The 23259-nt window shown below is 35.7% G+C and overlaps 1 protein-coding gene across 2 annotated transcripts in view; it reads left to right on the forward strand.

The window, feature by feature from the left end:
- The first annotated feature begins 9192 nt into the window (after positions 1–9192).
- Rpn9 (regulatory particle non-ATPase 9) overlaps positions 9193–23259 on the forward strand; it is a 72824-nt gene continuing 58757 nt past the window's right edge. Inside the window, exon 1 of one of the 2 annotated variants that reach the window (XM_089088953.1) lies at positions 9193–9307. The gene's annotated coding sequence lies outside the window, so the exon portion shown is untranslated. Of the gene's footprint in view, positions 9417–23259 lie in introns of both variants that reach the window. The other variant, XM_089088954.1, reaches the window with a different exon arrangement.

The raw sequence follows: 23259 nt of genomic DNA on the forward strand, positions 1-23259 counted from the left end.
CCAACATTCAGAAGAAGTTCCCCGTACCAGCAAAGTCTATTGCACCCTTTTTCCCGCAATCCCCTCCATGGAATTGGTCAAGTCCCATAATAAATAATGAGTCAAAAAATAATGTCCTAGTTGCAGCTTTCCTAGATTTTGAAGGGGCATATGACAATGTGAACCACCAAATCCTTTTAAACAAACTTGAAAACCTTGGAGTAGGCCTACCCCCTAAGCTAGTATCTTTTATTAAATCCTTCATAGAAGTGCGAAGTTTAATCGTTTGTGTTGGTTCAGCCTCTTCACCCCAAAAGACAATAACCAAAGGCCTACCTCAGGGAGCAGTCCTCAGTTGCCTCCTATTTGCCCTATATCTGTGGGACATGAACCTACCCCACAGGAATCTACAATATGCTGATGATCTGGTGCTATGGTCATCTGGCAACACCTTCCAGATAGCACAGTCAAATCTGCAAAAGTCACTTTTACAGTTTGAAAAATTCTCTCAACATTCAGATTTACCCATTGCACCCACCAAGTCAAAAATAATCCAATTTCACCGGAAGCGAAACCATGTTGATGCAAAACTAACTTTAAATAAAACAACTATTCCAGAAGATAATCATACTAATTACCTAGGTCTCATGCTTGACCAAAAACTTAATTTCCACCTCCACATTTCAAACACAATAAAAAAATGCTAAATTAAAGCAAATATACTAAAAAGACTTCTTTCCACACCCTGGGGTGGTAAGGAGAAAACCTTACTCCAGTTCTATAAATCACATATAAGACCCCATATTGACAATGGGCTCATCGTCTATGGTGCATGTGCAAAGACCCAGATGCAAAAAATTGAAACAACACAAAATGATATAATACGTCTCATATTTGATCTTGGGAAACCCACAAGCACCAAGTTTTTGCTTATGGAGAGTGGATTAACAACAATAAGGGAGAGACGTAGCTTTCTCTTGACAAAACATCTTACAAAAATTGAATCAAAGAGCTCACACACACTACATAATTGGTTAAGAAATCCAGCCATGTATAAAGGTATTGCAGATGAGTATGCCAATATTCAGAAGAAGTACCCCATACCAGCAAAGTCTATTGCACCCACTTTCCCCCGATCCCCTCCATGGAATTAGTCAAGTCCCATAATAAATAATGAGTTCTCAAAGTGGAATAAAAATTTAACCCCCATTGCTTTTGTCCAGAAAAAATTTGCAGAACTTAATACAATTACCTATGAAAATCACTTCCAAATATTTGTTGATGGGTCAAAAATGAATGAGAAGGTTGCAAGTGGTGTTTTCCTTCCTCACCTCAAAATTGCAATGGGCGAGAGATTGTATAATAATTTATCTATAATGTCTGCTGAGTTAAATGCCATAATCATGGCATTAGAACACATTAAAGAAAACCAACCTTTGATTGCAAATTCAAATAATATTATCTTATATTGCGACTCTCTATCAAGCCTTGAGTTGCTGGCCTCAGCTCCTCAATATAAGTTGGACATTGACACTTATCATTGTCTCAGTATTATTGATAATCTTGTTTCAAGTGGCATAAAAACTTATTTTCAGTACATTCCTAGCCACTCTGGCATAAGTGGTAATCATCAGGTTGATGAAATAGCAAAAAATGCTATAAATATTGACCAGCCAAGTGGGAGACCAATCCCCATTAGAGATATTTACCGATGGAGGCTATCAGATATTAATTTTAATAAGATTAATCCTATCCTTTCCCCCTTTCCCAATAAGTATCTTTCTAAAATGTATCATAGAATTCGTTCTGGTACAAATGGACTAAATTTCCTTGCATTCTCAGATAAGTTTTCTAATTCAAGTGGTTCAATTCCCCTGTCCCCTCTTTGCAGGCATTGTAATATGAATAATGAAACAATTGACCATTGCCTATTTGAATGTAATATGCTGACGTCTGCACAGCATACCTTGTTTTGTAAACTAATAAAATGCTTCAAACACCACAAAATCTCACTATCAGCCAAGAGCTTAGCCAACTATACCTGCACACAGAGCACAGAAATCGATATCTATCATCTTATATTTGAACTCCTTGAGTCAAAAGATCTACTGAAAGATATCTGAGAATATCTAATAAATAAGAGACAACCAAGACAGTAGCTCTGTAGCCCACAGAGTGAAACTAAAAGAAGAGGGCTAAATAGTACCAACTGAATAGCTGCCTGCCGTGAATTAGAAGAAGAAGAAGATTTTCATCGATAGATGATATCGATCAGAAATCGAAACAGAAATCGATATCTATCATCTTATATTTGAACTCCTTGAGTCAAAAGATCTACTGAAAGATATCTGAGAATATCTAATAAATAAGAGACGACCAAGCCAGTAGCTCTGTAGCCCACAGAGTGAAGCAAAAAGAAAAGGGCTAAATGGTACTAACTGAATAGCCCGCCTGCTGTGAATTAGAAGAAGAAGAAGAATTTTGATAGAAAAATCCTAAGCCTCCTAACCCAAAAAATATACAACAGCAACCTTATAAGAAAATCGAAATATATTTTCTTGTGATTATTATCGCTTCTAATCAGCAGTTGTACCAAATCTATCCTGCTCAAGTCATCCTCAGGGCTATACTGTGGTGTTTATCCTCCCCATAGTATAGTGCAGACGGTTTTATATCATCTATTTTCCCTTCTTGTTTTGGTTTTATTTGTATTTTTAAACATTTTTCCAAAAGGCAATGTTTAGAAGTCCTCCAAAAAAAAACGTCCCCCCAGATACCGAATCAAAGTCCATAATGCAATATAACAATCCTGGCTGGTCAAGCACATTATATGAAAGTTCTAATTATTGATCCAATTCGGAGAATAGGACATTGATAATTGTAGGTCCTAATGCAACCATAAATGATGATAATGGGTTTCAAGAGATCCTCTCTAGAAGCTCTAAAAAAAGGAAAAAAATCTCCCCAATTAAAATAATTTCCCCTCTCCCTGCCCAAGATCCTCCCTCCAAAAATTTAGGAATTTACCTTAAAATTACTCCCACTACCCCCTTTGACATAAAAATGATCACTGCAATAAGAGTTGCAATTTTTAAATTGCTAAAATCAATGTTCTCTCTTAACATTAACCGTGATTGATCTCTGCTAATAGCTGTAGAAGATCAGAAATCAGCAGATACAATAATTAACCTTAAATCCCTTCTGAATATCCCAATTATTGCATCTAATTGGAACCCAAAACAATCACCAACAAAAATTGTAGTTTATAATGTTCCCCCAGAGATATCTACTCAGGAGTTAAAAGAAGGCCTCTCAGATAGGGCTGGAAAAACAATCCCAGTTGAGGATGTTACCCAACTTGGAAAACCTAATTCTACTGGCCTAAAACCTAGTAGATCCTTCTTATTCACACTAAAGGATAAAATTGATATCTCAGAAAAATTATTCCTATTTGGGCAAATCAAACCACACAAGGAATACAAACCTAAGCCTATTCAGTGTCAGAAGTGTTTCAAACTGGGACGCACAACAAACAAATGCAATGAAATTCTCCAAGAGTGTAGTAGTAAATCTTTCCATCCTAAAGAGCTTACAACTTGCAACAACACTCAGCCTACATGCATCAATTGCAAAGGCCCACATGAATCTACAAATAAATCATTATGCCCTGCATACAAGAAAAGAGCTCTAACACTCCAAATATCAACAGAGAAGGCCATCCCATACCCCTTTGCAGCAATGGAAGCAAATGCTGCCCAACAATACCAAATAAAGCCTGTAATGAAACCAACCAAAACCCCTAAGTCAAATGCCCCCAATGCATCAAGCACCCCATATAAAACAAGATCTTCCAAGCTCACTAGCTCAAATCCCTATCAGAAGGTATCATCAAGCCACCAAGCCTCGTTTCCGGGGAGATGAGGCCAGCCTGGCCCTCCCTCCCAAGAAGGAACAAACCAAAAGCACTACCAGGAATCAGTCCCTTAACCATCAAACAGGATGCACTACCAAAAATGCAATCCCCAAATATATGTTTATTCATTCTAAACTGTAATGCAGTTTAGGCCATGAACATACATCGACTACAGAAAACAAAAATTATTGCAGAATTGGCAAAAATCTACATCCCAGATGATATGCTCATTCAAGCAAAAAAAGATCTTGCTTTACTGTTAACAAAGCTGAACATTGATACACAGTCATATGAAGAATAAATCAATAACACAACATTTATCAATACTCTAATGGAATGTAAGATCACTCACAGAAAATAAGCTAAATGAACTAATATCATTTATGAATAATAATTCAATTAATATTGCTTGCCTCCAGGAAACTCATTTAACCCAAAATCAACAAATTAAGTCTCTGGGATATACTATCCTGAGAAAGGATAGATCTTCAGAGAGAAAAGGAGGTGGTGTAGCTTTATTAGTTAATAATAATCTAAAATTTTGTGGCATCAATTTTCCAGATTTTGAAAATGATGTTGATGTAATTGGTATAAGTGTTTGGCTGAATAATTTAAAAACCTACATAATAAGCTTTTATAACCCTAATGGCCAAACTACAGATGCCAAGGATTTCTTTAATTATATAAATAATTCTAATATGTTAAAAAATATCATTATTTGTGGTGATTTCAATGCCCACAGCCTTTTGTGGGGGAATAAACCAGCAAATAAAGCTGGTAAATTTATTGAGCATATGACTTCAAATAATAATGAATTAGTTGTTGCTACCCCTCCAAACCTGAATACCTATTTCAACCCCAAAAGTGGCAATTTCTCCACAATTGACCTACAAATTGTGTCTTTAAATTTTTTGAACAAAATTTACATAAATAAAATTGATAGTCTATGTACAGACCACTTTGTTATAGTTTGCTCCCTAAATGAACCTGCTGAAACTTTATCTCATACATCCAAATATATCAACACTAAAGCAAATTGGTCTATTTTCCAAAATAAGCTAAATGATGAAATTACAAGTTTCACCCAAAGTTCATGCATTTCTAACACAACATTTGACACATGCTGAAGCATTGACATCTGTACTAATAAATTCAGCTAATCATGCTATCCCCAGGACAACACCTAAGAAAAAATTCCCTAGACAAATTCCCTAAAGCATGGTGGACAAATGAGTGCCTAAATAAATGGAGGATAAAAAAGGCAGCTAGGACAGAATTCATAAAAAAACCAACACCTACTACATATTTAAAAAAATTACAAGCAGAATCTAATCTAAAAAGGACTATAATAGATGCTAAATATAAATACTGGAATAATTTTGCAAATAATCTCTCCAGAGAAACAAATGAGCCAATTATACATAAAGTCATAAGCCACATATGTGGGAAAAAGACTTCTCCCAACCCACTCCTGTATGAGCTTATACATAATAATACCCATTATGACAATGATAATGAAAAGGCTAACCTATTTGCAACTCTTTTTGTTGATAAGCTAACATCAAATAATCAAAGCAAACTGTCCACAATTCCTATGAACCCTAGTTACCAACCACGCCCAGGATCCGAGTACATAACTAATCCATTTTCAATCCAGGAATTGAATAATGCAATACATCATATTAGGTCCAAAACTAGCAGTAGCTATGACAATATACACCATACATGGATAAAGAATCTCACACCTTCATACAAACAAGAACTGCTAAATTGTTATAATCACGCTTGGGCATCTTCTAGGTTCCCCAATATATGGAAATGTTCGTCCCTCCTACCAATCCTAAAGAAAAATAAACCAAAAGATAACCCTGAGTCTTATAGGCCCATAATGATTACACCTGTGATGGGGAAAATAATGAAGAAAATGATTTATCACAGACTCCTCTGGTTTGTTGAGAAAAATAACTTGATCCCACACACTCAAACTGGATTCAGGAAATACCACTCCTCAACATATGCTTTCATTTTGCTAACAAATGCAATAAATGAATCTTTCTCAAAAAATGATATCCTAGTGGCAGCTTTCCTAGATTTTGAAGGAGCTAATGACAATGTGAACCACCAAATCCTTTTAAATAAACTTGCAAACCTTGGAGTACCCCCTAAGCTAGTATCCTTTATTAAATCCTTCATAGAAGTGCGAAATTTCATTGTTTGTGTTGGTTCAGCCTCTTCACCCCAAAAGACAATTTCCAAAGGCCTACCTCAGGGAGCAGTCCTCAGTTGCCTCCTTTTTGCCCTATATCTCTGGGACATGAACCTACCCCACACGAATCTACAATATGCTGATGATCTGGTGCTATGGTCATCTGGCAACACCTAACAGATAGCACAGTCAAATCTGCAAAAGTCACTTTTCCAGTTTGAAAAATTCTCTCAACATTCAGATTTACCTATTGCACCCACCAAGTCAAAAATAATCCAATTTCACCGGAAGCGAAACCATGTTAATGCAAAACTAACTCTAAATAAAACAACTATTCCAGAGGATAATCATATTAATTACCTAGGTCTCATGCTTGACCAAAAACTTAATTTCCACCTCCAAATTTCAAACACAATAAAAAAATGTTATAGAAAAGCAAATATACTAAAAAGACTTCTTTCCACACCCTGGGGTGTAAGGAGAAAACCTTACTCCAGTTTTATAAATCACATATAAGACCCCATATTGACTATGGGCTCATTGTCTATGGTGCATGTGCAAAGACCCAGATGCAAAAAATTGAAACAACACAAAATGATAGAATACGTCTCATATTTGGTCTTAGGAAACCCACAAGCACCAAGTTTCTGCTTATGGAGGGTGGATTAACAACAATAAGGGAGAGACGTAGTTTACTTTTGATAAAACATCTTGCAAGAACTGAATCAAATAGCTCACACACATTACATAATTGGTTAAGAAATCTAGCCATGTATAGAGGTATTGCAGATGAGTATGCCAATATTCAAAAGAAGTTCCCTGTACCAGCAAAGTCTATTGCACCTACTTTCCCCCAATCCCCTCCATGGAATTGGTCATTTCCCATAATAAATACTGAATTTTCAAAATGGAATAAAGATTTAACCCCCATTGCTTTTGTCCAGAAAAAATTTGCAGAACTTAAAAAATTACCTATAAAAATCACTTCCAAATATTTGTTGATGGGTCAAAAATGAATGAGAAGGCTGCAAGTGGTGTTTTCCTTCCTCACCTGAAAATTGCAATGGGCGAGAGATTATTTAATAATTTATCTATAATGTCTGCTGAGTTAAATGCCATAATCCTGGCATTAGAACACCTAAAGCAAAACCAATCTTTGATTGAAAACTCGAATAATATTATCATCTATTCCGACTCTTTATCAAGCCTTGAGTTGCTGGCCTCAGCTCCTCAATATAAGTTGGACATTGACACTTATCATTGTCTCAGTAGTATTGATAATCTTGCTTCAAGTGGCATAAACACTTACTTTCAGTACATTCCTAGCCACTCTGGCATAAGTGGTAATCATCAGGTTGATGAAATAGCAAAAAATGCTATAAATATTAACCAGCCAAGTGGGAGACCAATCCCAACTAGATATATTTACCGATGGAGGCTATCAGATATTAATTTTAATAAGATTAATCCTATCCTTTCCCCCTTTCCCAATAAGTATCTTTCTAAAATGTATCATAGAATTCGTTATGGAACAAATGGACTAAATTTTTTTGCATTCTCATATAAGCTTTCTAATTCAAGTGGTTCAATTCCCCTGTCCCCTCTTTGCAGGCATTGTAATATGAATAATGAAACAATTGACCATTGCCTATTTGAAAATAATATGCTGACGTCTGCAAAACATACCTTGCTTTCTAAACTGTTAAAATACTTCAAACACCACAAAATCCCACTATCAGCCAAGAGCCTAACCAACTATACGTGCACACAGAGCATAGAAATCGACATCTATCATCTTATATTTGAACTCCTAGAGTCGAAAGATCTGCTGAAAGATATCTGAATATATCTAATAAATATGAGGCAATAAAGCCAGTAGCTCTGTAGTCTCAGTATTATTGATAATCTTGCTTCAAATGGCATAAAAACTTACTTTCAGTACATTCCTAGCCACTCTGGCATAAGTGGTAATCATCAAGTTGATGAAATAGCAAAAATTGCTATAAATATTGACCAGCCAAGTGGGAGACCAATCCCAATTAGAGATATTTACCGATGGAGGCTATCAGATATTAATTTTAATAAGATTAATCCTATCCTTCCCCCCTTTCTCAATAAGTATCTTTCTAAAATTTATCATAGAATTCGTTCTGGAACAAATGGACTAAATTTCCTTGCATTCTCATATAAGCTTTCTAATTCAAGTGGTTCAATTCCCCTGTCCCCTCTTTGCAGGCATTGTAATATGAATAATGAAACAATTGACCATTGCCTATTTGAATGTAATATGCTGACGTCTGCACAACATACCTTGCTTTGTAAACTGTTAAAATACTTCAAACACCACAAAATCCCACTATCAGCCAAGAGCCTAGCCAACTGTACCTGCACACAGAGCATAGAAATCGACATCTATCATCTTATATTTGAACTCCTAGAGTCGAAAGATCTGCTGAAAGATATCTGAATATATCTAATAAATATGAGGCAATCAAGCCAGTAGCTCTGTAGCCCACAGAGTGAAGCAAAAGGAAAAGGGCTAAATAGTTATACTGAAAAGCCCGCCTGCTGTTAAATAGAAGAAGAAGAAGCGTTTTCACAAAGCGGGTTCTCATGGAAAACACGAGGTTGAAACTTCACAGCTGAAAACGCTTGATGCTGAGGAATAGAATTACCCTCTCAATTACTCGGACTATCTGTCTTGTGTTTTTCTACAATTAGCCATGCATTGATGTCTATTGCAAAATGATTGATTTTCAATTCAAAATCAACTGTTTGGGTTCCCAATGAGCAAACTTCATGGGCTGTGAATTCAGGGTGGTTAGCCATTTTTGAATTTACCCCCAATGAACGCAGAACTCGGGTTTGAACCTTGTATTTCTTCGGGTTCCAGATTCAAGGAACCCGGGTTCAAACACGGGGAGAACCCGGCAGCTGAAAACGCTTAGAAGCAGATTCCTGCTCAACCCGCAACCCTAAAAACGCTTAATGTAGAACTCGATAGCAACCCGTGCTTGAACCCGGTGCCTGAAAAAGAGGCTCTATTAGTATCCTATTAGAATTAGAAGAAGAAGAAGAAGAAGAAGATTAGTAGGCATTATTGCCTGCTGTTAAATAGAAGAAGAAGAAGAAGGAAGATTGCTAGTTTAGATTTACCTTTGATCAGTGGTCTTGGCTAGCAGACTAGCTTTCAAAGTTACTTGTCCACAGTAAGCCTACATCATTTAAAATAGGCTATTGCCTAATTCCAGACTACCCCACAATAGGCTTCCAGCTCTAAGCTAGGCTATGATCAAACCCTTGGAGTTAAATTTTCCGGTAAATTTCTACCAAATCATATTATTGAGTTAGGAATAAAGTGAATAATCCATTCAATGCCTTTTATTAGGCCTATGCTGATTACAAGTATAGCCCAGTAATCATTTCTATTGGAAATGAATTTTAGCCCCCCCCTATATAGGCCAATTACGAGTATACAGTTATCACTTAGGGGGGGGGGGGGTAAAGTTTAAACTAACCTCTCATTTCCATCAGAAACAAAATTTGCCCTTACCCCCCTAAGGTCGAAATATATAACCGGAAGTAGCATGTATAGGGGGGGGGGGCTGAAATTCATTTCCAATAGAAATGATGGTAAAATTCTACTTTAGCTACTTTTGACTATCTTGGAAAGGGGTTAGGTTAAGAAAATGAAACTTTCAGGGATGGTTCTACAGGCTAAAGTATGTCCCGGGAAGATATTTTGAAGTATCCACCTCCACTCTGTCTCCCTCTAGAGGGTCCTGACCTTTGATGACCTTTAAAAATATGTGAGTTATAGAAGTGAAACCTTGCAAAATAGATCTTCGGTTTAAATAAAGTACAACAAAATTGTTTCCAGCTTCAAAACATTGCTCAATCACAATTTATAAGGTTTTAAAGATAGGCTAGGCCTATGCAAATATATTTACTGATTTTTGGAAGTAAACTAGGACTATTTGTGTCTTAAAACTCTTTTCAAATAACTGAAATAACATTTTTCACAGCTAAAGCCAGAGAAGAAGAAACTGATAATTGAAAATTAAGGTAAAATGTTGTTTTGTCAAAATTTCAATGGGTATGGACCTGTCATGTAGGCAAATTTCATGACCCTCTTGAGGGAGAAGGAGTGGAGGTAGGTACTTCAAAATAACTTCCTGGGACATACTTTAGCCTGTAGACCCATCCCTGAAAGTCTCATTTTCCTAACCTAACCCCTTCCCAAGATAGCCAAAAGTAGCTAAAGTAGAATTTTACCGCCTTTTTTTATGCTGATTATGAATATAATAATCATTTCGGTAAAATTCTACTTTAGCTACTTTTGGCTATCTTGGAAAGGGGTTAGGTTAGGAAAAGGAAACTTTCAGGGATGGGTCTACAGGCTAAACTATGCCCTGGGAAAGTATTTTGAAATACCTACCTCTACTCCTCCCTCTAAAGGGTCCTGACCTTTGATGACCTTTAAAAATATGACTGATATAAAAGTGAAACCTTGCAAAATAAACCTGCTGCTTAAATGAAGTACAACAAAATTGTTTTCTGCTTCACAACTTTGCTCAATCCCAATTTACAAGGTTTTAAAGATGTGCAAATACATTTCCTAGATTTTGAAAAAAAAACATTTTACTTAAAAGACTTTAAAGACTTAAAATTTTACTCAAATAACAGGAATTGCATTTCAGAACTAAAGCCAGAGAAGAAGAAAATGATAACTGAAAATTAAGGTAAAATGTTGTATTGTCAAAATTTCAATAGGCATATACTTGTCATATAGGCAAATTTCAGGACCCCTAGTGGAAGAAAGAGTGGAGATAGGTGCTTGAAAATACCTTCCTGGGACATACATTAGCCTTTACACCAATTCCTGAAAGTTTCATTTTCCTAACCTACCGCCTTTCCAAGATAGCCAAAAGTAGCTAAAGTAGAATTCTACCCAGATCTTTTTCTTAAATTAATCAAAAACTTTTTTGCACAAAATAAGCTTTTCAAAAAAAAGTAAAGAACTCCATGAACCAAAAATGAACAGAAATAGAATTAAATGACGTACCAAACATACAACTACCACAAATCAATAAATAAATGAACACAAGAGAATTAGTTAATCTAGTTAACACAAGAGAATTGTATCATACTTTTTCGGATATTTTAACTTGGATACTTGGTAAATTTTCCATTCGCTGTTTTCAGCTCTACCTTTTTTTGATCCCGCCCACTGTCATCAGTCGCTGCTAGGCATTCATGCACAGAAGGTTTGCGGACGTTTTGAGAGAGATTTTGCTTTTTTTTTTTCATTTTGTCATTTGCCGAAGCTATGCAAGTGGAAACCGGGCGTTTGCTCAATTTAAATATTACAAGCTGTGGCCTTGCAAAATTATGCAGGTGATACCTGTCAAAGGTGATGGAAGTAATTATGAAGTTTGCTGTTACGGAACTGACAAAATTAAAATAGTAACGTCCAAGAATATATGGGCTTATGCGGAGAAATATGAAGAAGCGTTGAGAGATGGCAGAAAAAATTTTCAGAGAGCGATAAGGCTGTGTACGGAGGACTTGGAAGGTTTAGCCGGGGATTTATCTGAGTCGGTTAACTTGATGCAGTCAGAAATTGTTAACCTTCATGATGGCATACAGGATGAAATTCGTAGGAGAGTGGAAGACCAGTGCAGTAGATTAGGGAGTTCTCCGGTGACACAGATTAAGTAAGATTTTCTTGATACTGTTACGCAAGCTGTCTATGAGGCGATCAATCTGCAATTCAGGGGTAAATTTGAACTACTTGAGAAATCACTTGGCAATTTGCGGGCAAGAATTGTCCAAAATGGCGCTAAGCTCCAAAAGCTTGAAACTAAGCTGGATGATATAAACCAGTCTTCTCTTCTGACTAAGGTCATTGTATCTGGGATAGACTCTCCCACGCGTGATTTTCATCACCTTGTTGAGAAAGTATTAGCTTGACTTAACAGTGAAATGGGACTCAATCTTGATAAATCTGTTGTCAAGGGTGCAAGGCGTTCTGGAGGTGCCTCAGAAATAAAAACTCCGATTGAACTTACATTTTTTACTGAGGCATCTGCAGTTGAGATCCTGCGCAATCACAAGAATTTGAAAGGTACCCGAATCTATGTAAATGAGGCTCTAACCAAGGAAAGGCAAGAAATCTACAAGCTTGCGCGCAATAAGCTTGAATTGAAAAATGTATGGACTTTACGAGGTGTTGTTTATGTCAAGTGCGGTTCGCAAATCATTCCGTGTAAAACGATTTCCGACGTAGTTCAGATTCGCAATGTGTCATATGAACCTGTTGTCTAAACTAAGAAGCTGTGAACTTTTCTTTTCTTTTTTTGTTTTATGGATCGTTTTCAGTGTTTTCTTGATTCTCGTTTGAAATTAGATGTTATTCTTAATTCAGCTACCAGAAGTGATAAAGATATGCCTTATGTAAATAATCTACCTGAATGTGATTATTCTTCAGGCGAGTTTCTATCAGATAAAACAAAAAGTTGTGATTTTCCAATCAGATCGTTACATGTAAATGCCCGGGGGCTACAAAGTGCATTCAATGAACTGAAGCTTTTGCTTGCATCTAGTCCTATAGACATTGTTGGAGTTTGCGAAACTTTTCTGTCTGCTAATACACCCCTTACAATGTTAGATCTGCCCGGGATGAAGTGTATTTCGCATACAAGGTGTCAGAATGCGAGAGGAGGTCAGATGCTGTATATTCGTGATGACTGGTCTTTTAGTATTCTCAGTGATTTGTCTGTATTTGATGAAGGGTTTCTGTGAGACTATTTTTGTTGAAGTTGGACCTTTGGGATGTAATCCATTTATTTTCGGGTCTGTTTATCGATCTCCGTCGGGTAACCCAAAAATATTTTTTGAAGTTTTTGAACCGTTGTTGAAAAATCTGGAAGCGTTGAAAAAACTGGTTATTATTTCGGGTGATTTTAATTTTGATCTTTTGAATCTCGATGTTGGAAATAATAAGGAGTTTTTAACTATGATGTTGTGTTCTAATTTTCTTCCAATTATTTCTCTGCCGACAAGAGTTACAGCTAACACAGCTACATTATTAGATAATATATTTTTTTCTCCTGTTTTATTTGATGCTGAAAAATCGTCAGTAATTTTGTCTGATATGTCAGATCATTTTCCGTTGAGTGTTCTTTTAAATTTAAATAATAGCAATAAACAACATTGAGATTCAACAATTGATAATTCAAAAAAGTGATATACATGGATTGATTGTAAAGTTCTACGTCAGTTAATTGGTGACCATGATTGGAGTTCGGTTTATGGCTCAGATGACGCAAATTCTGCGTTTTCAGATTTTATTGATCAAATGATGCAACTGCGGGATCGGGCTTCTTCAACACGAGTTTCGCATGGAAAGTTTGCACAGAAATTTGACCCATGGATTACTGAAGGTATTTTGGCATCGTTAAAACATAAAAATAGAAAATTTAAGAATTATTTAAAATTACAGACACCTGAGTCGTGTTAAGAATTAAGAGTTTATATGAATAAGTTAAATTAAAATATAAGACATGAGAAGAGAAAATATTATAAAGAGAAAATTTTTGAGTATAAATAGGATATGAGAAAAACATGGCAATTGATAAATGAAAAGATACGTCCTCATAGTCGAAAGAATACTAGTGTTAATTGCCTTGTTTTAAATGGGGAAAATGTTACAGAGCCCAATGAAATTTTAAATGCTTTTGGAGATTATTTCAGTAATATTGGTTCTAGACTTGCATTGACTATGAATATGCAACTGAATTCCCCTTCTGTTCCAGTTAATGAGCAACATGCGGAAATTTCTTTTTCTTTTTCTGAGATTAAGCCTCATGAGATTGAAAAAGTTATTCTGAAGCTTAAACGGAGTTTTTCTAAGGACGAATTTGGATTTTCGGCTCAAACCGTAAAGCAAATAGCATCAAGCATTTCACCTTTGCTGGCACATATTTTTAATTTATCACTTATGCATAGGGTTTTTCCTGAACTTTTAAAAAAAGCAAATGTTATAGCATTACCTAAAGCTGAGAGTTCAACTGACCTTTCAGATTAGAGAGGCATTTCTCGGCTTTTGATTTTCAGCAAAATTTTGGGAAAACTTGCAAATATTCAATTGCAAAAATATTTATTTGATAGTAAGATTTTACACACGTCTCAATACGGTTTTATAAAATGAAAGTCAACTGAACTGGCAATTCATGAGCTTTTACTAAATATTAATGATTCAGTAGATGATGGTCAACACGCTTTGGCGATTTTTCTTGATGTCGCAAAGGCGTTTGACACCGTAAATCATTCGTTACTTCTTTTTAAACTAAAGTCTTCTGGGTTTTCAACACAAGCTGTTAAATTTTTTTTATCTTGCCTTTCTGGGAGACGACTAGATTGTGTTGATAAATCTCGTGATCTCCGTTCCGAAACTTTTCCAATTAATTACGGAGTGCCTCAGGGCTCTGTTCTTGGGCCTATTCTATTTATTCTTTTTATAAATGATTTGCCAGAAATTTTGCCTCTTTGTAAAATTATAATGTTTGCTGATGATGTAGTAATTTTTGCTTCTCACCGGGACCTATCAGTTCTTTTCCAGAACCTTGGAAGTACGTTACTAACTGTATCTGTTTGGTATTCAAGGAATTTACTAGCTCTTAATGAAAAAAAATGCCAGTATATGTTATTTTCGCGAACTGGATCAGTAGTGTCAGATACCTTCTCTCTTTTTTTGAATGGTTTTGAATTAAGACGGGTGGATCAGTTCAAATATCTTGGGATTATTTTGGATGAAAATTTGTTGTTTCATAATTATGTAAAAACACTGTCGTTAAAAATTTCCCGAAATATTGGTATGCTAACTCGTCTTTGCCACTTTTTTCCTAAAGCTATTCTAAAATCTATTTATTATTCTTTTGTCCACCCATATTTTCTCTATTGCATTTCGGTTTGGGCATCTACCTTTCCATCTGTTTTCAAATCTCTCCAAATACTTCAGAATAAAGCAATGAGGATTCTTTTTAATGTTGATTGCAGAACTTCAGTTAGACACCTATATGGGACTTCAGGAATTTTCTCTTTGGACCAACTTCATTTAATTTCTATTTCTAGTATTTGTCATGATTATCAATATAGTAATTTACCTGTAAATTTCTCCGGCATTTTCTCAACTAATTCTCAATTTCATAATTATCCTACTACGCATCGTTCAGACTTTTCGTGCGAAATTCGCCCGACATCGAGAGCGGGATTCAGCATCCGTCACATTTGCCCAAAAATCTGAAACTCAATTCCTGCATCAGTTCGAGAATGTAGCAACAAGCGACATTTTCTAAGACTGGTGAAGAAATATCTTATGACATGCTAAGCATTTTTTTCATTGGGATTTTCTTTTTCGTTGTTGTAAAATTTAGTTAGAAAATGGCTGTGTATTTTCATTGGCAATATTTTCAGCGCTAAAGTATGCCACCAGGCATGTGCGCTGTTTTGTGACATTTATTTATGTACGTGTTATAAATAAAAATATTCTACTCTACTCTTCTACTCAAAACAAGCAGAAATTAATCTGAGTAGGGTTCTAAACCCTATGCTTTCTAAAAGCCAGAATAAAATTTATACTACTGAAAAAAATCCAAATGAGTTTATTGAAAAAAATGTGCATTGTCAGTTTAATATACATATGCTGATATTTATTCCTTAAAATATCAATCAATTTCTGTTTTCTTAATGTTATAAGTGAAAATATATAAAAGAATTTTTTTTAGTAAAGTACAAATTATATTCTGGGTTTTAGAAAACATAGGGTTTAGAACCCTACTCAGATTAATTTCTGCTTGTTTTGTATTTTAATTATTTTAATTTCTGTTTTTTTTGGGTTTTATTTATTTATTGATATTAATTTGTGACAGTTGTATGCTTGCTAGATTATTTGATTCTATTTTTGTTGATTTTTGGTTTAATGGAGTTCTTTACTCTTTTTTGAAAAAACTTATTTTGTGGAAAAAGTTTTTATAAATTAATTTCTGTTTGTTTTATATTGACATAGTCTTTTCCAGGGAGAAAGGCTGAGCTTCTATATGAGCCTCTATCTTATATACTGAGCCTCTTCTATAAAAACCTTATATGCCCCCAGGGTATAACTTATAACCTTTGCCCTGAGGGCTCTGAGGGGGTTATCATCTTCAAAGACCTAATTTCAAGAACTTTCAGCTATGTTGAACAAAACTGCTATCTCAAAATTTTGATTGGATGTGTTGGGGGAAAAGGTTGGCATGAAAGGGGGGTTAGTTGCCCTCCATTCACTATCGAGTATTAAAAAGGGCACTAGCCCTTTGAATTTCCAATCAAATGAGCCTTTTTTTAAGTTTCTACAACAACACTATAAAAATTCTTGTATACCCCCAGGGCATAACTTACAATCCTTGCCCTTGGAGCTCTGAGGGAGTTTCCTCCTCAAAAATATAATTTCTATCTGGAAATCAACTATGCTGAGCAAAATGGCTATCTCATAATTTTGATTGGATGTGTTTGGAGAAATGGTGGGCATGGAAGGGGTGTTAGTTGCCTTCCAATTACTTTTGACTATTAAAAAGGGCACTAGCCATTCCAGTTTCCAATCAAATGAGCCCTTTTTGAAGTTTCTACAACAACTCCTTTGATACCAAGTGCCCTGGTCTAAGACAAAAAAAAAAAATAACATTGTGCCAACATCATTCTTTTACTTAGGCAGCACAATTGTGCTGCCTATGATAAATTTCTAGTGGGCCACATAATTTAGCTAGGATGAAAGTGAAAATGTCATTTAATGCCCTTTTTTATGCTCTTTCATAATTTAAGAATTGCTTCTGGGGCTAGTTGCATCTTGAGCCCTTAAAGGGGCCCAAAGGCATTTTATTTTTAGAACCACATAAAGAAGTTATCAACACTAGTTAAGTTATTGAAAAGCGGTTAAAATATATCACTAGTTTATAGTTCACTGGTATAGTACACTAGTTTACTAGTTGTTCAAGAGTAACACATTCCAAAAATACTTATTTATAACAATTCAAACCTCATATATTAGGCAACTCAAATATAAAACGTTTTCCTACTGTTTTAAGTTTTTTGAATGCCATCAACAAAAATAGCACTGAATTTTACAATTCAAAACTTTGCTGTTGACAATTCAGGGTATATATTTAGGTAAATTTGCAGGTGGCACTATAATTTAGCTAAGGTGAAATTGAAACATCAGTTGATGCCTTTTTTATGCTCTTTCATAATTAAATAATTGCTTCTGTTGCAAATTGCATCCTGAGCCCTTAAAAGGGCCCAAAGGTATTTAATTTTTGTAACCACACAAAGAAGTTATCAATGCTAGTTAAGTTATTGAAAAATTGCTAAAACATATCACTAGTTTTTAAATAAGTTGTTCAAGAGTAATAAATTCCAAAAATACTTATTTATAACAATTCAAACCTCATTAATTAGGCAACTCAAATATAAACCGTTTTCCTAACCTTTCAAGTTTTTCAAATGCCATCAACCAAAATAGCACTGGATTTTGCAATTCAAAAATTTTCTGTTGACAATTCCAATTCAGGGTATATATTTGCACATTGGGGGAGGGGGATCAGTATATTTAATGGTAACTTTGCCATATTTAGCTAGGATGAAAGTGAAAACGTCATTTGATGCTTTTTTCATGCTCTTTCATAATTCATATAAAATACCTTTGGGGCCCCTTTAAGGGCTCAAGATGCAATTTGCAACAGAAGCAGTTATTGAATTATGAAAGAGCATAAAAAAGGCAATAAATGATGTTTTCCCTTTCATCTTATCTAAATTACAGTGAAACCTACAAATTTACCTATATTTGCACATTAGGGGGGTGGGGTAGGTAAATTTCAAGGTAAATTTGCAATTGGCCATATAATTTAGCTAGGATGAAAGTAAAACATCATTTGATGCTTTTTTATGCTCTTTCATTATTAATATAAAATATTTTTGGGCCCCTTTAAGGGCTCTAGATGCAATTCTTGAATTATAGAAGAGCATAAAAAAGGCATCAAATGACATTTTCACTTTCATCTTAGCTAAATTATGTGGCCCACTAGAAATGTACCAAATGAAGTACAAGAAAAATGTTTTCAGCTTCACAGTTTTGTGCAATCACAATTTATGAGGTTTCACAGATCAGCAAATAGGCCTACATTTCCTAAGTATAGAAAAGAAAAACTATTGATTTGGATTAAAATTCTACTCAAATAACATAGATTACATTTTTGGAACTAAAGCTAGAAAAAAAAGAAATTGATAACTGGAAATTAAGTTAAAATATTGTTTTGTCAAAATTGCTAGAGGTAAATGAAGAATAGGTACAGGAAAAAGAAACTTTCAGTAATGGATCCAGGCATGGGTGCCCATCTCCAGCCCCCCCCCCCTTGCTGAATGATGCTGCCTCATATTTTGTATTTTATTTTGTATATTTTGTATTTTGTTTGTTTGTATTTTTGTTTTGTCCTGGGACATACTAAAGTATGTCCCAGGAAGGGATTTTGAACTAACTACCTCCACTCTTTCTCTCTTTAGAGTTGGCTATTGGAAATGGCCATTTTGGCAAAGAAGGAAAATTTTTATTCAATGGTTAACAATGTAGTTGAATGATTTTGTTCCATTTCATTGTAGGTCAAATAAAATTTGAAAATTATACAGCATTGGAAGTGCCAATTAGATCAGGTAACCCCCTCCCTTCTAAAATTCAGCTTATATCAATTAGATCAGGCACCCATTGATCCAGGGCCAAAAACATACTCATTGAAGGTATTATCCAGCTGCTATGTTAACGCTCTTATGATTTCTAAGTTTTAGGAGTTTATCTACTTGACAGGTCTATAGCCTACCAATTGAAATTTTAATAAAACAACATTTTATCTTAATATTCTGTTATTAGTTTCTTAGGTAAAATTCTAGTTTAGCTGCTTTTTGCTATTATGGAAAGGGGTTAGGTTAGGGAAATGAAACTTTCAGGGATGGGTCTACAGACTAAAGTATGTCCCAGGAAGAGATTTGGAAGTAACTATCTCCACTCTTTCTCCCTTTAGAGTTGGCTATTGGAAATGGCCATTTTGGCAATGAATGAACATTTTTATTCAATGGTTAACAATGTACTTGAATGATTTTGTTCCATTCCATAGTAGGTCTAATAAAATTTGAAAAAAATTCAATTGAATTTACTAAAAAAAATGTGCATTGTCACTGTCATACGCAGCACGCTAGCACTGCCTAAGTAAAGAACAATATGGGCACAATGTGTTTTTTTTCTCCTCCTGGGCACTTTTTATGAAAGGAGTTGTTGTAGAAACTTTGAAAAGGGCTCATTTGATTGGAAATTGGAGTTCTGATTGTGAAAAGTGATTGGAGGGCAACTAGCCCCCCCCCCCCCCCCCATGCCCATTATTCCCCCAAACACATCCAATCAAAATTTTGAGATAGCCATTTTGTTCAGCATAGTTGATTTCCAGATAGAAAATATGTTTTTGAGGAGGTCACTCCCCCACAACCCTTGGGGCAAGGGTTTTAAGTTATGCCTGAGGGTATATAAGAATGATGTTGGCACAATATACTACTTGTTATTATTTTTTTCCTTTAGAGCAGGGCGTTGTAGAAACTTCAAAAGGGGCTCATTCGATTGGAAATTGAGAGTTCTAGTGCCCTTTTTAATAGTTGAAAGTAATTGGTGGGCAACTAGCCCCCCATGCCCATTATTACCCCAAACACATCCAATCAAAATTTTGAGATAGCCATTTTGTTCAGCACAGTTGATTTCCACATAGAAAATATGTTTTTGAGGAGGACACTCCCCCACAACCCTCAGAACAAGGGTTTTAAGTTATGCCCTGGGAGCATATAAGGTATCTAAAAAGGCGTTGTTTTAGAAACTTCAAAACAGGCTCATTCGATTGGAAATTCGAAGGGCTAGTACCCTTTTTAATAGTCAAAAGTGATTGGAGGGCAACTAGCCTCCCCCCCCCCCACGCCCATTATTCCCCCAAACACATCCAATCAAAATTTTGAGATAGCCATTTTGTTCAGCATAGTTGATTTCCAGATAGAAAATATGTTTTCAGGCAGTCACAACCTCACAGCTCCTGATGTTATGGTGGGAGGTCAGGCCTGGGTGTATGGTAAGTTTTCACAGGCAGTATTGCCGAGTCCCCTCCAAAACAGGCCCATTCGATCAATCAATCAATGAGATCCCACTCGTTTGAACATCAGAGACTTTTAGGCGGACCAATAGCCCCCCCCCGCCCCCGCGCCCATCATTCCCCTAAACACATCCAATCAAAATTTTGAGATATCCAATTTGTTCAGCATAGTTGATTTCCAGATAGAAAATATGTTTTTGAGGAGGACACTCCCCCACAACCCTTGGGGCAAGGGTTTTAAGTTATGCCCTGAAGGCATATAAGAACAATGTTGGCACAATATATTTTTTTTTTCCTTTATAGCAGGGCAGTTCATATAGAAGAGGTCGTCGTAGTGATTGGAAAGCAACTAACACCCCTTCCACGCCCACCATTTCCCTAAAAACATCCAATAAAGATTTTGAGATAGCCATTTTGTTCCACGCAGTTCAAAGTTCAGGAAATTATACCTTTGAGCAGGACACTCCCCCCACAGTCTTCAGGGTAAGGGTCATAAGTTATGCCCGGGGGCATATAAGGTTTTAATTGAAATCTTTGTTGTAGACACTTGAAAAAGGGATCATTTGATTGGAAATTCAAAGGGGCTAGTGCCCTTTTTAATAGTCGAAAGTGAGTTGAGGGCATCTAACCCCCTCTGACGCCCATCTTTTCTCCAAACAAAGCCAATCAATATTTTAGATAGCCATTTTATGAAACGTTGTTGAAAGTTTTGGAAATTAGGTTTTTAAGGATGACAACCCCTGCCCCCCCCCGCCACAGCCGTCAGGGCAAGGGTTGTAAGTTATGTCCTGGGGGTGTATAAGGTTTTTATTGAAAGCGTAGAAACTTCAAAAGGGCTCATTCAATTGGAAATTGAAAGGACTAGTGTCTTTTTTAATAGTTGAAAGTGATTGGAGAGTGACTAACGCCCCTCTCACGCCCACCATTTTCCCAAACACATCCAATCAAAATTTTGAGATATGCAGTTTGTTCAACGTAGTTAAAAGTTCTTGAAATTACGTCTCTTGGGATGATAACCCCCTCAGAGCCTTCAGTGCAAGAGTTGTAAGTTATACCCTGAGGGCATATAAGGTTTATATAGAAAGTTGTTGTAGAAATATAAAAAAATGCTCATTTGATTGAAAATTGAAATTGCCGTTTGTAATTGTCGAAAATGAGTTGGGAGCAATTAATCCCCCTATTACGCCCACCATTTCCCCAAAAACATCAATCAAAGTTTAGAGATAGCCATTTTGTTCAATGCAGTTGAAAGTTCTGGAAATTATGTATTTAAGAATGACAAACTGCCCAGAGCCCGAAGGGCAAAGGTTGTAAGCTCTGCCCTGGGGGCATATAAGTTTTTTATAGATAGAGTTGTTGTAAAACTTCAAAAGGGGCTCATTAAATTAGAAATTGAGAGGTCCAGTGCCCTTTGTAATAGTCGAAAGTGATTGGAGGGTAACTAACCCCCCTCTCACGTCCCCCATTCCTCCAAAAACATCCAATCAAATTTTCAGATAGCTATTTTGTTCAACATAGTTGAAAGTTCTGGAAATTAGGTCTTTGAGAATGACACTCCCCCCCCCCAGCACTCAGGGCAAATGTTGTTAGTTATGCCCTGGGGGCATATAAGATTTTATTGAACGTTTTGTCGTAGAAACTTCAAAAGGGCTCATTTGATTGGAAATTGAAAGGGCTAGGGACATTTTTAATAGTTGATAGTGATTAGAGAGCTACTACCGCCCCTTTCACGCCCACTGTTTCCCCAAACACACCCGATCAAAATTTTGAGATAGCCATGTTGTTTAACATAGTTGAAAGTTCTGGAAATTCGGTCGTAGAGGATGACAACCACCCTAACAGACATAAAGGTAAGGGTTGTAATTTATGCCCTAGGGGCATATAAGGTGTTAATAGGAAGTGTTGTCCTTTTAAAAAGGACTCATTCGATGGGAAATTAAAAGGCCTAGCGCGCTTTTTAGTAGTCGAAAGTGATTGGAAGGCTTGACATTTTTAAAGTAAAGATTGATGTGGGTATAATGTATTATTTTTTGTTGTTGTTGTTGTTTAGACCAGGGCACTTTGTATCAAAGGAGTTGTCGTGGGAACTTCGAAAAGGGCTTATTCAATTGAAAATAGAAAGAGCTGATGTAATTTTTAATAGTCGAAAGTGATTGGAGGGCAACTATTCCCCCTTCCATTCCCACGCCCACCCTCCCATTTGCCCGTTATGTTTAAAAACTAAATGTTGTCTTAAGGTTAAATCAAAATGCAGTGTGATAATGCTAATTCCCAATAAGGCATCTCAGCAGTATCCCAAGAACAACTGAGGCTATTATTTTCAAATTTAACCAAATTAAAATAGCATAAATGTATCCAAGCTATCAAAGAAAGTAAACAGATTTTTTGCAAATGGTATCAAGTTTTCCATTTCAGGTCAACTAGATGAGCTATAAAACTAAATTAAACACTACTATTTGTGTCCAGATTTTTCAAAGGGTGTATGTTGTTAAAAAGTGATGAAAATTTTTCCCAGTCAAGCACATAGTATGACAAACTACGAATTCTTAAAAAGCAAAAAGATTTTAAGTGTTATGATCTTTTTCCCTGAAAAGGCATTGACAACATAAAATAAGTCAGAATTGAAAAAAACACACTCTCTTCAAAAAATAGGATTTTAAAAGAAAAGTAAAGAACTCCATTTAACAAAAAAATGAGCAAAAATAAAATATAATAATCTACCAAGCGTGAAACTACCACAAATCAGCATCAATAAATAAATGAAACCCAAAACGAACAGAAATTACAATAATTAACCGAGTCAAACTTAAAACGAGCAGAGATTAACATAAGTTGGGCGCAAAACTATGCCTTCCCAAGGCCAGAACAAAATTTGCACTTTACTGAAATATTACAAATGAATGTGTATTGTCAGTTTAATATGCATATACTGAAATTTAGTAATCAAAATG

This window comes from Artemia sp. Qi Xiang Cuo, chromosome 5 (assembly GCF_049724085.1).
Source record: "Artemia sp. Qi Xiang Cuo chromosome 5, ASM4972408v1, whole genome shotgun sequence".
Classification (NCBI taxonomy): domain Eukaryota; kingdom Metazoa; phylum Arthropoda; class Branchiopoda; order Anostraca; family Artemiidae; genus Artemia; species Artemia sp. Qi Xiang Cuo.